The sequence below is a fragment of the Leptinotarsa decemlineata genome, unplaced genomic scaffold (genome assembly GCF_025532065.1).
Source record: "Leptinotarsa decemlineata unplaced genomic scaffold, Ldec_3_MD MMD2_tig00004272, whole genome shotgun sequence".
Lineage (NCBI taxonomy): Eukaryota > Metazoa > Arthropoda > Insecta > Coleoptera > Chrysomelidae > Leptinotarsa > Leptinotarsa decemlineata.
In genome coordinates, this window is record NW_027412604.1 from 65,399 (window position 1) to 82,637 (window position 17,239).

The 17,239-nt window shown below is 32.1% G+C and overlaps 1 long non-coding RNA gene across 1 annotated transcript; it reads left to right on the forward strand.

The window, feature by feature from the left end:
- The first annotated feature begins 8,097 nt into the window (after positions 1-8,097).
- LOC141483805 (uncharacterized) lies at positions 8,098-11,841 on the forward strand. Its single transcript, XR_012466297.1, has 2 exons — positions 8,098-8,157; positions 11,714-11,841. It is a non-coding gene; the product is annotated as an uncharacterized lncRNA (long non-coding RNA).
- Positions 11,842-17,239: the final 5,398 nt, after the last annotated feature.

Consider the following 17,239-nt stretch of genomic DNA (forward strand, 5'->3'; position numbering starts at 1 on the left):
GTTTTTTATTTGTTAAATAAAATGTATTTTTGCAGCTAACCAGATAAATGTAGTTGAAACCGAACTAAAAACCGAGGTTCAACATGAAATCGCCGTGAGTCCAATCACAGTTACTCCTCCTTTGACATCTCCAAATTCTAGCCAAACGTCAGCCAATTTATCCTTCGATACCCCAAGGAAGGTTAAATACAGACAGCACATCAAGTCCATAACTGCCGAAAACAAATATTTACGAGAAAGAGTTCAGGTACTTGAGAGTCAAAAAATTAATGACTTAGACAATATATCTTTGGAGGAATATATGTCCCTAACATTCAAATTTTGCAATCCAGACACTGCAAAATGTGTTAATATGCAAGTATCACAGGCGAATAAACATCCAAAGGGTAGACGTTATAGCAAAGAGTTAAAAATTGAATGTCTGTCAATATATTTTGCTGGTCCCCGAGTGTATAAAAAATACTTGATGGCTAAATATAGCCTTCCCTCGCCTAACACTTTGCTAAAAGAAATCAGAGCAGTTAGGATAGGACCAGGGTTAGATAATCCCGAGTTCTTCATTTTATTAAAAAAAAAGATTGACAGTTTTCAGGCCCAAAGCAAATATTGCTTATTGTGCTTCGATGAAATGTCCATAAAAGCCAATTTATTTTATGAGCGTAATCAAGATTATATCATTGGGCTAACAATGGGTGATACAGGGGAGAAAATTTTCAAACCAACTTTAACTGCCAGTGTATTTATGGTCAGAGGAATGTATTCCAAATGGAAACAGCCAATAGCATATTTTTTATGTCATACTTCTTGTCCTGCTAACCTATTACATAACCTATTAAATGAAGCTGTGCAAAAATTAAAAAATGTGGGATTAAATGTTTGTGCAGTTACTTGTGATATGGGGTCCAACAATATCAAATTGTCAAATATTTTAAAAATATCTCCAGAAAATACTGGTTTTTATTTAGAAAACCAGTATCTCTTTTTCATCTTTGATGTGCCACATATTATAAAAGCTATGAGAAATATGTTGATGGCATATGACTTCTATGTTAATGGTAAAAAAATTTCGTGGCAATATATTAAAGACTTCTATGAGTTAGATAAAAAATTACCTGTTAAAGCAGCACCTAAATTAACCGATTCTCATATTTATCCCACTAGTTTCCAAAAAATGAAGGTAAAACTTGCCACCCAAGTATTTAGTTACTCAGTTCATGTAGGTATGAGTTTTTATATTAGATTTGGTTCCCTTCCCGCAGAAGCGACTGAAACTGTTCAATTTGTTAATAGAGTAGATCAACTATTTGATATTTTAAATTCCTCACAAATCTTTAACTCAAAAAAATATAATGCTGCTTTTAAAGCAAACTCATTTCAATTAGAGTTTCTAATGGATTGTTTGTCGTTCTTTAAAAGTCTTGAAATTCGAGACAAAAATAATATGAGCATTACCAAAAAAATTAAATTCATCAAAAGCTTTATAATTTCAATCAACAGTATTATTCAGTTATTTTACTATCTTCGGGAAAATGCAGGATTTGATTATATACTTACACGAAGATTAAACCAAGACTGTCTGGAGAACCATTTCGGTAAAATCAGAAGTGAAAATGGGAACTGCATTAACCCAACAGCAATACAGTTCCACAGAACATTTAGAAAGTTGCAATGCGTCAACTTGCTTAATTCAGGTACAGAAAACTGTGAGGCAGATTCTGATCAGATGCTTTTAAGGCTTTCTGACTGCAAACACGATTTTGTATCTCAGGAAACGGATAAAGTACCCGAACAAACAGACGCAATAAATAGCATGCATTATTCAAATAATGAAATGTTGCAAAAAAATTTTATACGGTACGTGTGTGGGTACCTTTTAAATAAAGCGTTAAAAATCCACTCTTGTGATATTTGCAATACTTATAGTAAAGACCATGATGAACTAGATGATTCATCTTTTTACTGTTTTCTTAAGGCATATGAAAATGCGAATAAGGACACCTTCGGAAATTTGCAAATGCCTAATGACGAGTTTCTGGAACTAATTTGTAAAATAGAGCAAATATTTCAAGAAAACTTTGAAAAATTTGCAACTAAAAGTAATATTTGCAATACTCTTTTAGATATAAGTAACCATTTGTCTTTCAACCATCCCTGTAAATATTTCCCCAAAGAATTTGTAGTAAGATTATATTTACGAGTTAGAATATATTACACTTTAAAAACAATAAATGGTAATTTTAGAAATATCAACAAAAATAAACTAATAATATGGAGAAATTTGTAACATATCTGTAGGTACTTTTATTGCTACAAAATATATTATAATTTGTTGTCGTAAGTTGTAATTAAATTTTTGATTTTATTTTTTGTCTATTGAGTTTTTTTTATGTATTAATGAATGTTGTATTCTTTATTACTGTTAATAAATCATTAGTATTATTAATAGGTAAGCATTTTTTATTTACTTTCTTTTCCACCTGTTAGTTTTCAATTATTGGGCAATACAACTTATTAAAAACTTAACCTACACAACTTCATTTTATTATTATTTTGACCTTCTCCCTAAAAAACTGAGATTATATTGACTGCATCACTGTGCGCCTGTCACAAGCAATAAATGCAAAATTGTAAGTACTCTGTCGAACATTAAAATTCAGACGCGAAAATCTTAATTATTTTGCTAGCTGAGAAAGGACCTTAATAATGACCTAGCATTCAAGAAGAATAGCTAAAGCTAAATCCTTAGGAACAACATTATTGCACAATCAACGACTTTCATAAATCACTATTCTTTTCGTAAAGTTACAGATAAAAACTCTAATATCGTAATTATTCTGACCATAATTTTATAAATCGCTCCTTGTCGGCCCACACCAGATCTTTTAATCTATAACAACGAAATTTTATTATTTTCCAAATCAGTTTGAGTAATGTATTTTTTAATAATCCTTATTAACTCCAAATACAAACCTAGTTTTATCGTAATATTAAAATTAAGATTCAAAAAATCATAATCCGATCCTGTCAGGCAGAAATTAAAAATTTTACTTAGATAAATAATCGTTTTAATCAGGCCCTGACTTTTCCCCTCTGTGCGACAGAGAAAGCAATACTTCTGTCTCGCTTACTCGTAGACTGCGACTTCAAAGGTGCCGCCGAGAGTGTTTCAGCTGTATAGTAAGTACTTGAAAACTTAAAACACAGCTTTAAGCTGTGCTTAAAATGTCTGTGGTTCGTGCGTGGGAAACGATTCTAAAAATATCTGTGCTAAATGTCAGTGAATTTTTCAAATTTTCCTAATATTAAATCCAATAATAGTTCATGTGAATAAAATGATGAAGTTCTTTGATAAATAAAAGTTCAGAAGTTGTGATTTTCACACTAGAAGTTCCTTGTGACTGGAAAACTTTTGATTCGATTTGGAGGTTATGAATTGTTCAAGATTTTCAAAAAAATGTATTCTTCTTATGGATTGGGAATTATAAATAATATTGTAATACCTCAAAACTGGTACAGCTTCCCTGGATTGGTTTTCCCTTGATTGGAATTTTGAATTCTTCCACACTCTAAAATCTCCAGTAAGTATCCTTTCTTGTTATTATTATTTATACTCTGGCTCCTATTGATGGATTTATATTGATAAGAAAATGCAAAACGGCCTTTTCTCTTTCTTTTCCTTTTTTTTAATTTCAACAGCTCTTCAAAAAAATTCGCGTCTGGACAATTCAAAAGCTTCACTCCTCTCTGATTATTGATTCACCCCTCGCAACCAGACAAAATTTTCCTGCCTACTGCTCTTCCTCACAATAATTTTGAAATTTCTTCAATTTTGACACTTTTCACTGTTCACACATATTATATTTACGATTTCTGTTACCCAATTTTCACTAATACTAATAATGATTAATTTTGATTACATTTCATCACATTTTGTTTTGAATTTTTCTAATTTTGAATCCAAAATTCATCATTTTTCAGAAGTTAACACCTCCTTTTCAATTTATCAATCTGATTGGCTACTCTTTAGTTGCATCCAAATCATGTACTGAGTGTTCTTACCATTTTTCAGATAAAATTCCTAATGTCAGTGTTAATTGAATTTTTGTTATTAATTTGTAGTGTAAATCTGTTTTATTGTATGTTATTATGTTGTATTGATGTCTTTACTGTTTTCAGTGTATTTTTCCCGATGATTGATGGTTTCTGGTTAGTTGTGCTGTTTGGAAATGATCTGAAATACTCTAATACTGATAAGTCACAACTTTGCCTGATCTGGGCATGAACATTGCTCCAAATTATACAGATAAGAATTTGAATAAAGGTAAAGTATCTGGCTTTCTAATAAAATTAAACATCTAAGAATAACTTTGATTTTCACAAACTTTCAACACTGAACTAACAAAATATGTGAACTTTTAACATCAAATTAATAATAATATGAAAAACTTTTAACATCGAACTATCAAAATAAATACAAACTTTTAACTACTAAAATAAATGTAAACTTTTAACTAATTAAAATTTGAAAATCTTTACCTTTGCAATAATCTTATAAAAAAACTTATCATAACAAAATTCCCCCAAATTTATGTTTGAAATTTTGGAACGTTTTCTTAAAATTCAAACATAAAATTTCCTTTAAATATTTTCATGAATTCACTTTCTTGTCATAATCGAGATTTCTTTTTCTATTTTATTTTATGTTTCATATTTATAAATACTCTCAATATTGAAAATACCTCTCACAGTTTTATTTATTGGGTGTATTAATTTATAGCTGTTCGTGGGATTCTCTGTCGCAACTTCATAAGGTCCTTCAAATGGTAACATCAGTTTGGCACATTTATCATTTTTATTATCTGGCATTCTCATAGCCTTAACAATAACTAAATCTCCCTTTTCAAACTTAACTTTTTTACCTCTCCTTTTACTTTCTCTTATCATATATTTCTCTGCATTCCTTTTAATTTTAATATTCACTTTCTCCATTTATATCATTCATATCCTTCTCATCACTAATCCATTCTCTCTCTGGCATTCTTCCATTCATAATCAACTCTGGACATTCTTCTGTAACAGTATTTGGTACCCCATTAAAATATTTCACAATTATACTGATTTTATTATCCCAAGTTCTGTGATTTTCTTGTGAAACTATTCTCAAATATTTAATTATTTCCTGTACATATCTTTCAGTCGGATTTGATGCAGGATGTCTAATGCTGGTAAAATTTAATTTAATATTCAAATTATGTGCAAATTTCTTCATCCTGTCGTTATTGAAATATGTTGCGTTATCTAGGATTACTTGTGTTGGTTTACCTAGTTCTACCGTAAATTTTGTTAAAAGTTCTTTGTAATTTATACCTCATTATTATTACTCTGTACCTCATTTGTAGCATGTGTCCGTTGTATATTGTTTAGCTGTCTAATTTCTTCTATGCTTCTACTTCTCCTATGTCTGTACTTATCATCATTTCTTTCGTCATCGTAATCCCTATTATCTCTGTAATTTTGTCTGTCTGTACTATTAGTTCTATGTCTGTATGTATTATTATTGTTGTTTCTATTATTATTGTTATTATATCTGTTATTATTGTTGTTATAGTATCTGTTATTGTTATTATTATTGTATTCATTAAATCTATTATTATTACTGTTATTATTTCTTTGTGGATAGTTATTATAATTTCTGTTATTAAATTGTGTATTATTATTATTTATAGGTCTATTATTTTGTTGTGGAAATCTTCTTTGTGTATTATTATTATCTATATCTATTATTGTGATACTGATTATTTTGATTATTATAGTTATTTGAAAATGTTGTTCTGTTTTGATCATTTCCTCTATTTCTATAGGATAATGTCCTTTCTAATCTCATTAAATAATCACATAACCTGTCCATGTTATTGATTTCATCCATGCTAATAATTTCGAATATTTCCTGCCTAAAATGCCTACTAATATATCCTACCATTTCATCTTCTCTCATTTTTGGTTGTAGATATTGTGCTGTTGCCTATAATTGAATTGCGTAATTATTATAATTTTGACTCCTGCATTCGTCAAATTTTCCAAATTGAAGTTTATCTCTTATTTTCAATTGCGCATTTTCCCCCCAATACTGTCTAATAAATAAATTCTCAAAATCTTCAAAAGTTTGAATATTGTTTTCCTGGCTGTTGAACCATATGCATGGTTGATTTGCCAGATGTTGCCTAATTATGTCTTTCATTTCCTCACCCTTCATTTTGTTATTAATTTTATTCTTTAAGATTTTAATAAATACAATTGGATGTAACTTTTTAATATTGCCCTCAAATTTGTTATTGTTTTGTACATTTTGGCACAGTCCTATGTAGGTGGTTTCTACTTTAGTTTTAAGTCCATTTTCCTCTATTTCCCTAATTTTATTTTCTAAAGTCATGAATTTATTTTTATTTTCCTCATCTTTCTCATTGATGATTTCATTTGTGCTATTTGTATTTATTTCTAATCTATCATTTACATATTTAATTTTCCCTAACACTTCTTTATTGTTGTTTTTAATTTCAGTCCTAACTTTTTGAATATTTTCACTGTTTTTATATATTGAGTTGTTAATGTCCACTATGTCCTGTTTTGTATTACTGTAAAATTCATCATTTTTCTGCTGCATTTTATTTTCAAAATCTCTATATAATTGAGCCATCTCCTGTTTATTTTTTTCTAATTTAGTTTGTACCATTTCTTCTAATCTGTCCATATTTGCTTTCACACCTTCCATGCTTTCTCTCATGCTTTCTTTCATTTCCTCCTTCACACTTTCTATGCTCTGTCTCATATCTCCTTTCACACTCTCTATATTTTCTCTCATTTCTCCTTTCACACTCTCAATATTTTCTCTCATATCCCCCTTTACACTTTCTATATTTTCTTTCAAATCCCCCTTTACACTTTATATATTTTCTTTCAAATCCCCCTTTACACTTTCTATATTTTCTTTCAAATCCCCCTTTACACTTTCTATATTTTCTTTCAAATCCCCCTTTACACTTTCTATGTTCTCTTTCATATCTCCTTTTACACTTTCAATACTTTCTCTCATATTTCCTTTCACACTTTCAATATTCTCATTCATCTTAACCATGAATTGCATCAGCATTTTCATTTGGTTTTCCCCACTCAAATCTTCTTGCACTCCACTACCTTCTCCTTGTTCACCTCCAGTTTTCTTACCATCTCTCAAATCCATTTTATTAAATTTTTAAAGCATTTCTATAAGATTCACTCTAATTTTTGCCTTTCCAAATGTGCCTCACGTTTTGGCGCCAAATTGTTATAAAAATATAAAATTAGAAGAGTATTTATAATTTAATTAATTTGATTCTTGATTGTTATTCTGATAGTTCAAATAATTTGAAAATTTTCTGTGATATCAAAATTCTTAGTGCTCCGGCAGATACCTGTCCTTACCTCTAAATCTTACCTCTATTCTTCAAGGTTGCTCAGCTCATTCGAAGCTCATGCAGCTCTCTTTCTCAGAGTAGAGTTCTTGGAAAGGTGTTATAAATAAATTTTGTAAGTCTGTGTTTTTGAAAATAAAACTTTGTATCAAAGTTAAAAAAAATATAATGAATGTCAAATTTTTGTAAATGTTTTGTCAAACCAAACTTAAATTACCCTAAAACTGCGCCAAAATACCTTATGCTAAGAAATGTTACAGTAAATGTTAAATTTGAAACAAAAATATTCTTAGAATTGTGTTCCGTACAGTTAAATTTACGTGTAACGGCAAATTAGTTACTTGAAAACTTAAGATGTCTGTGGTTCGTGCGTGGGAAACGATTCTAAAAATATGTGCTAAATGTCAGTGAATTTTTCAAATTTTCCTAATATTAAATCCAATAATAGTTCATGTAAATAAAATGATGAAGTTCGTTGATAAATAAAAGTTCAGAAGTTGTGATTTTCACACTGGAAGTTCCTTGTGACTGGAAAACTTTTGATTCGATTTGGAGGTTATGAATTGTTCAAGATTTTCAAAAAAATGTATTCTTCTTATGGATTGGGAATTATAAATAATATTGTAATACCTCAAAACTGGTACAGCTTCCTGGATTGGTTTTCCCTTGATGGGAATTTTGAATTCTTCCAGACACTCTAAAATCTCCAGTAAGTATCCTTTCTTGTTATTATTATTTATACTCTGGCTCCTATTGATGGATTTATATTGATAAGAAAATGCAAAACGGCCTTTTCTCTTTCTTTTCCTTTTTTTAATTTCAACAGCTCTTCAAAAAAATTCGCGTCTGGACAATTCAAAAGCTTCACCCCTCTCTGATTATTGATTCACCCCTCGCAACCAGACAAAATTTTCCTGCCTACTGCTCTTCCTCACAATAATTTTGAAATTTCTTCAATTTTGACACTTTTCACTGTTCTTGATAAAAATAGCTGCGTAAACGCAAGCGAAACATAAGTGGAACCACCTATTGGTGTGACACCCAAGTCAACTTGCCAAGTTTTTATGTCAGTGTTGGTGGTTTGACCAATCAACCGACAACTGCGGTAGCAGAAATTTGGGAAGCTAACCTGAAATGCCATCGGATAACGAATTCACGTTTCTAGAAATGATAGGAAATCTAGGTAGGTTAATGCAGTCAAGCTGCTGAAAAATAATTCCAATCAAAAAATAAATAGATAAGTTCTCTTTGATCATTCCCATATTGATTTCAATTTAAGAGCCGCCGGTGTACAGCTGTTTCAGCCTATTGGGCATCGTCAGTACCGGGCAGGCGGTCCTCGATTGAAGACAAAATGAGAAAAAACCAAGAAAGTACTTGATAAAAATAGCTGCGTGAACGCAAGCGAAACATAAGTGGAACCACCTATTGGTGTGACACCCAAGTCAACTTGCCAAGTTTTTATGTCAGTGTTGGTGGTTTGATCAATCAATCGACAAATGCGGTAGCAGAAATTTGGGAAGCTAACCTGAAATGCCATCGGATAACGAATCCACGTTTCTAGAAATGATATGAAATCTAGGTAGGTTAATGCAGTCAAGCTGCTGAAAAATAATTCCATGAAAATCAAAAAATAAATAGATAAGTACTCTTTGATCATTCCCATATTGATTTCAATTTAAGAGCCGCCAGTGTACAGCTGTTTCAGCCTATTGGGCATCGTCAGTACCGGGCAGGCGGTCCTCGATTGAAGACAAAATGAGAAAAAACCAAGAAAGTACTTGATAAAAATAGCTGCGTAAACGCAAGCGAAACATAAGTGGAACCACCTATTGGTGTGACACCCAAGTCAACTTGCCAAGTTTTTATGTCAGTGTTGGTGGTTTGACCAATCAACCGACAACTGCGGTAGCAGAAATTTGGGAAGCTAACCTGAAATGCCATCGGATAACGAATCCACGTTTCTAGAAATGATATGAAATCTAGGTAGGTTAATGCAGTCAAGCTGCTGAAAAATAATTCCATGAAAATCAAAAAATAAATAGATAAGTTCTCTTTGATCATTCCCATATTGATTTCAATTTAAGAGCCGCCGATGTACAGCTGTTTCAGCCTATTGGGCATCGTCAGTACCGGGCAGGCGGTCCTCGATTGAAGACAAAATGAGAAAAAACCAAGAAAGTACTTGATAAAAATAGCTGCGTGAACGCAAGCGAAACATAAGTGGAACCACCTATTGGTGTGACACCCAAGTCAACTTGCCAAGTTTTTATGTCAGTGTTGGTGGTTTGATCAATCAATCGACAAATGCGGTAGCAGAAATTTGGGAAGCTAACCTGAAATGCCATCGGATAACGAATCCACGTTTCTAGAAATGATATGAAATCTAGGTAGGTTAATGCAGTCAAGCTGCTGAAAAATAATTCCATGAAAATCAAAAAATAAATAGATAAGTACTCTTTGATCATTCCCATATTGATTTCAATTTAAGAGCCGCCAGTGTACAGCTGTTTCAGCCTATTGGGCATCGTCAGTACCGGGCAGGCGGTCCTCGATTGAAGACAAAATGAGAAAAAACCAAGAAAATACTTGATAAAAATAGCTGCGTGAACGCAAGCGAAACATAAGTGGAACCACCTATTGGTGCGACACCCAAGTCAACTTGCCAAGTTTTTATGTCAGTGTTGGTGGTTTGATCAATCAATCGACAAATGCGGTAGCAGAAATTTGGGAAGCTAACCTGAAATGCCATCGGATAACGAATCCACGTTTCTAGAAATGATATGAAATCTAGGTAGGTTAATGCAGTCAAGCTGCTGAAAAATAATTCCATGAAAATCAAAAAATAAATAGATAAGTACTCTTTGATCATTCCCATATTGATTTCAATTTAAGAGCCGCCAGTGTACAGCTGTTTCAGTCTATTGGGCATCGTCAGTACCGGGCAGGCGGTCCTCGATTGAAGACAAAATGAGAAAAAACCAAGAAAGTACTTGATAAAAATAGCTGCGTAAACGCAAGCGAAACATACGTGGAACCACCTATTGGTGTGACACCCAAGTCAACTTGCCAAGTTTTTATGTCAGTGTTGGTGGTTTGACCAATCAACCGACAACTGCGGTAGCAGAAATTTGGGAAGCTAACCTGAAATGCCATCGGATAACGAATCCACGTTTCTAGAAATGATATGAAATCTAGGTAGGTTAATGCAGTCAAGCTGCTGAAAAATAATTCCATGAAAATCAAAAAATAAATAGATAAGTTCTCTTTGATCATTCCCATATTGATTTCAATTTAAGAGCCGCCGGGTGTACAGCTGTTTCAGCCTATTGGGCATCGTCAGTACCGGGCAGGCGGTCCTCGATTGAAGACAAAATGAGAAAAAACCAAGAAAGTACTTGATAAAAATAGCTGCGTGAACACAAGCGAAACATAAGTGGAACCACCTATTGGTGTGACACCCAAGTCAACTTGCCAAGTTTTTATGTCAGTGTTGGTGGTTTGACCAATCAACCGACAACTGCGGTAGCATAAATTTGGGAAGCTAACCTGAAATGCCATCGGAAAACGAATCCACATGTTTCTAGAAATGATATGAAATCTAGAAAGGTTAATGCAGTCAAGCTGCTGGAAAATAATTCCATGAAAATCAAAAAAATAAATAGATAAGTACTCTTTGAACATTCCCATATTGATTTCAATTTAAGAGCCGCCGGTGTACAGCTGTTTCAGCCTATTGGGCATCGTCAGTACCGGGCAGGCGGTCCTCGATTGAAGACAAAATGAGAAAAAACCAAAAAAGTACTTGATTAAGCTGCGTGCGTGCGTGTGTTCGTGTGTGTGTAAGTAATCGATGCAAAGAGAGATGGAAATGGTATCGAAGTTATAGGTATAATGACATTTCAAAATACGTTATTTTGCATGCGTTGACAAAAATGTTCTGAAGCAGTTGAATAATTTAGATATTCAAGACAAAGTGTTCAATCGAAAGTTATCTTAAATGAGAAGAATTCACCCTCGGAGTGTAGAATATCTCATCACCGATGCCTAAAACAAATTTTGTACTTCTGAATAAAATAATATATAATGTTTTGTATGTGAACGTACCGAATGTGGCTGAAATTTCAAGGAAATATGCGTGAAAACTAGTGATTATGATGTGTTCAACATCAGTCAATGAGAGTCAGTTTGCATTATTTATAGGCACAATTCCGAAGAATACATTCAAATATAAATTGATACAAATACTTTTGAATCTGTTCCAGATCACGCAACAAGGCTAGAGAAAACAAATGGAATTTGTCGTTTATAGAGTTATAATATAAATCAGCATGTATTTTGATTAGAGTTGTACAACAATTATGAAATTCAATAAAAAAAATAGATATTTTGATTGATTGTTTTATTTCAAGTTCGTAAAAATATATTATACAGACATGCAGAAGTATCGCTATCACTTATCGATAAAGCCAGACGCGTGGCTTTATAACAATTAGTATTGAGTGACATGGATCAATGTCGATGGTGAATCGGCATCCAGCAATACGTCTCAAAAAGGCTAAACAAAGCTCTTTGATTTTCTTTGTTTCATTTCAGAATATGTCATCACCTATTTTTCTATTTATACCCAAGGTGACATTGATCACTGTCAATGCTGAATTAGCATCCAGAGATACGCAGTTCTCAAAACGACGAAACAAAGGCTTTTTGTTTGATTTTTTTATATGTCATCACCTATTTTTCTATAAATACCTCCTGCGAGGCGAAATGGGTATATGAATGTATCAGTTGAAATACCAAGTGACAGTGCACCGATTTTATTTGAAAGTAAGTGTCTTCATTTACTTTTTCATGCTCATTTTATGAGTTTTCATTGCAAGATTTTTTTATACGTTTTTTGCTTTTTCTCAGATGAATTTATTCAAACGTAATTTAATTCAAAGGTGGTGAGAATTTGAATTGAAGGGTTATATTTTTAGGAGTGATTGATTTTTGGGAAAGAAAGTTTTTGGTTTTCTACTACTCCATCTGATACAAAAAAAGGGAATGAGAGAATCTTCAAAAGAAAAGAAGGAAGTAATCAATTTGAAAATAATAATAATAATAATAATATTTATTTTGAGTCGCTAAGAAAATTTACATTTTATGGACCAGTCAGTTAATAAAATACAAACTACACACAATAATACAAACTACAATTAAATATAACAATTTCAAGTTACAAGAAAATACATTTATCAGTTGCTATTTTAGTAAAATCGTCAATACTATAAAGACAATGCTCAGTCAGTATGTTTTTCAATTTGTACTTAAATATTTTAAACGATAAGTTGCGAAAATGGATGGGTAGGGCATTGAAAAGGTAAGTGTCCACTTTTTGCGTCTTTTGCAACCTCAATTGTGGTTTTATCAGATTGTTCTTTGACCTGGTGTCATGGGCGTGAACATCAGAATGAGCTGAATACTCATTAATATGTTTCCTGACATATAGTAATTTTTCATATACAATGACGGCATATAAAGTCATGATCTTCAGAGCTGGGAATATTACTTTACAGCTCGAGTCCCAATTTGCTTTGACAATTTTTCGTACAGCAGATTTTTGTAAGATAAATACTCTCATTAAATGTGATTGAGCTGAGTTTCCCCAGGCTAATATACCATAGCGAAGAAGAGAATGAAACAGAGAAAGTAGGTGGTAAGAGCAGCATCTTGATTGACTACTTCTCGAATTTTTTTTATTGCAAATACACATTTAGCAAGTTTGTTACAGAGAGTACAAATGTGTTCAGACCAGTTTAAGTGACTATCGATTAGAATACCAAGAAATTTGGTGGAAGTATAATTACAGCTGTTGTTTAAGGCTCTCGAATCAAAATTAAGAGTTACAGTTTTTGTTTCATTCAGTAAGAGATCATTCGCAGAGAACCATGTTTTGGCTTGATTCATAATTGCCTCAAGGGCAATTTCGGGATCCTCCCGTCTATCAATTCTAGCACTGATTGTAGTATCGTCAGCAAAGAGAACTGTTGCTGTATTATGGTAGGTAATAGAAGACGTCATATCGTTGATATAAATTAGGAAGAGTAATGGTCCCAAAACTGATCCTTGAGGCACACCCCTCATTATTTCAAGGGGATTACTTCTTACATTATTACATTCAACAGTCTGAGTTCTGTTGCATAAGTAAGAGGAGATAGGTCAAGCGTGTTTTTCCCCGAATACCATAATAATTGAGTTTACTCAATAAAGTTGAGTGATCAACACAATCAAATGCTGCTGATAAGTCAGTGAATAATCCTATACAATGTTGATTGTTTTCAAAGCAATTTTCAATAAATTTGGTTAAAGAAAGAATAGCATCAGAAGTTGAAACACCTTTTCTGAATCCAAACTGTTGAGGTATTATTGTATTAAACATATTAAGATAACTGTTTAAGTTACTATAGATTGCTATTTCAAAGATCTTTGAAAACGAAGGTAGTATTGATATTTGTCTGAAATTTATTGGTTGAGATGGATCTCCTTTCTTATAAATAGGGATGATTTTAGCTTTTTTTAGTTTAGTAGGAAAGTGACCTTGTGATATACAGGAGTTTATTATATCAGCCAGGGGATCAATAATCCATAATACACATTTTTTTATAATAAAAATATTTATACCATCAAGATCTTCAGTTTTTTTTATTTTTAAGACCGTTTATTATTACTCTCACATCATCTGGAGTGACTGGTTTAATGAATAGAGACTGTGCAGAATTAAGTTTCATATTAGAGAGTAAAGTTTCAGAGTCAATCGGGGATTTAGGTATTTTCTGAATCATTCTGTCAGCATTTTCTACAAAAAAAGAGTTTAACCTGTCTACAGATATGTCATTGGGATAAACCTTTTTTTGGGTTCTGCCAGCTTCACGATTTATAACTTGCCATACAGCTTTGTTATAATTATTTGATTCATCCAAGAATTTTTGATTATGAGCTTGTTTAGCTGATATTAATAGAAGATTGTACACTCTTTTGTACTCATTGTAAGCTTCTTTATTATTATCAGATGGATATTTTTTACAGTAAGAGTGCAGAAAGAGCAATCTGTTTTTTGCAGCAGTCACTTCAGCTGTAACCCATTTTTTAGAAATATTTTTACGTTTTTTATTTGGACCAATGAAGCAAATATTATAGTAATATAAAAATGTTTCATAAAACGCATTATATTTATCCTCGCTCGAGACTGCATTATAGGAGTCCCGCCACTTTTCAGCTTTCAGGTAATTTATTAGCAATTTCAATGTTGCCTTTGCTATAGTTTTTACTTTTAATATATTGTGTTAGGGATTTATCATAATCACACACATAATTCATTTGCTGACCGTAGTGATCCGACAAGCCAATATCGATTATATTGACGTCAGAATAATTGAAGTTAGCAAAGATATTGTCAAGACATTTACCTCTATTATTTTGAAATCTAGTATTCAGAAACACAACTTGATTTAGACCATATGTTGAGAATAACTGTTTTACTTTGCTGCTATTGTTATCATTTACATCCAAGAAGTTCACATTAAAATCTCCCGCAAGAAGTATTCGGTTTTTAAAATTTGACTTATAAGATTCAGCAATGTCAAGAGCATTTACCATAATTCGTAGAAATTCATCAACATTTTGGCAGAATGTTGATCTATAAATTGCAATTACTATTAATTCTAATTGTTTTATATAACAAGCTGCTAGTTCACTTACTCTTTCTTTTGACAGCTCAGTAATTTTATGTAGATCAACACAATCAAATGTTTCATGAACAAATATGCATGCACCCCCATTTTTGAAAGAAGATCTGCAGAAACAACTTACCATTTCAAAACCAGTTATATTATAATAAGATTTCTCATAATTATTTAACCAATGCCCAGTGATACAAACTATTTTAAGTTGTCATTTTGACTAACAAACCTATCAATTTCTAGTATTTTATTTCTTATACATTGTGTATTGAGATGGAAAATTGAGATACATTTGTGTGATTGTACTTTTGGACTTAATTGATCTATAATTCTGTTATCATCGCTAATTAAGTAATTTGATTCTTCATCTGCTTGGTGTGAAAATTTGATTTCATGGTAGATGGTCTATCATCTGCCTTAGGAGCATTTATCTTTTTCTATGAATATCGAAGTCAAAGCGTCTAAATCTCACACCTCTTGGCCAAAAGTTAGGATCATAAAAATGTTCTTTAAATTTGAAGTCCCCTGCCACCATGAATTCCTTGTATTTGTTTTTCGAGTCTAATCTATTTACTATAAATTCTTCAGCATTTTCACCAGTTTTATGTTGGAGATATTGTTTTACATCACAGTCTTTTACATCACAGTCATCTACATCAGGTTCAACTCGATACAAATACATCCACACTTTTGGTGTAGCTCCCCTAAATTTGCTAATTCCTTCCTCAGCCAGTCCTTCCTGATTTCGTCGTTTCTTTGTTCTTTTTCTGTGTGATTGCCAGTCATCATTCTTAATGTCACCATTTTCATAAGCTAAAGCACTATTTCCATCCAGGTTGAATAATTCATTGCACACTTCAATTTGTTTTGCTTCAAGGTTAGACATGTTATGATTCGTGGATCCCCCTGTATGATTCGTTTTGTTAATCTTCTCTTTATCAGCTCCGTTTTTTATGTTTATATTTACCTGGTTTTTGTTGGAATGTGATTTGATGTCAGGTATTTTTATTTCAAGAGATGTTTTTCCACAGCAACTAGTTTTTTTGTAAGTTGCCCTTATTTTGAAGATTTGAATTTTCTGCATTTTGCGAAAAGTAGTGGTGAACAAGTTTTTTGATAGTCTCTTCTACTACATTAGGGCTCTCCTGTCTGTGTGAGTGACAGGGTGTTCCGAATTTTTCTGTATTTAGCTGTTCCAGTGCATGAATTTTTTCTTCGAGTATTATCGTTTTTTCTTTCATCAAGGTATTTATCTCTTTAAGTTCGCTATTCAGGTCTGATAGTAACTTATTTTCTAGTTTTAATGACTTTATTAGGAGATCTTGTGTTAATACGTCCTCCATCTCTTCAGAGCTATCACTTACTTTCCCATTAGAGATGAATTGTCTGTCACAGCAATTTTTCCTTCCAGCGCAACTATTATGAAATACTGCATCACAATTTGAACAATTTACACCTTTTTTCACTTTTTTATTACAATATAAACAGAGCTCATTTGAACGTGAGTCCGTCTCGCCCGCCATCTTGGTATCTTGGTAATAAGTAACTCTATACATGGATGTGTAGATCATGCAAAGAAGTAACTTTCAGACACAAACTAAAAGAAAGTCCTCCTGAAACAGCTACTTTCATATAAACATTGAATTACACGAAAGAAAAAATTTCTTTCGAAACAAATACTTCTATATGAACACTGAATTATACAGAAGATACTTTACTCTACTCAGTTTGTATATAAAGCATTTGTTGAATTATCATTAAATTTTCAAATTTTACTCTAATTAATTTATGCATACTTTTTGAAGGTTATCGTTTTTTTTTTTTTTAATCAATTTGTAATACAAAACCGTTTAGAGGTAATTACGTATTCCTCGAGCCAACCCTGGACTACTTTTTTATCATACATACATCAGAAGATAAGAAATTACAATTGCTGATATTTCTTCTTCATCAAAGTCAATTTTTAATAATAAATAAAAGATAAGAACCGGTAATTGCTGACATCCATTTTTCTGGAATACTATCTCTACAGTGAATAATTGTATCGTACAATTTGTTTCAATGTTTTTT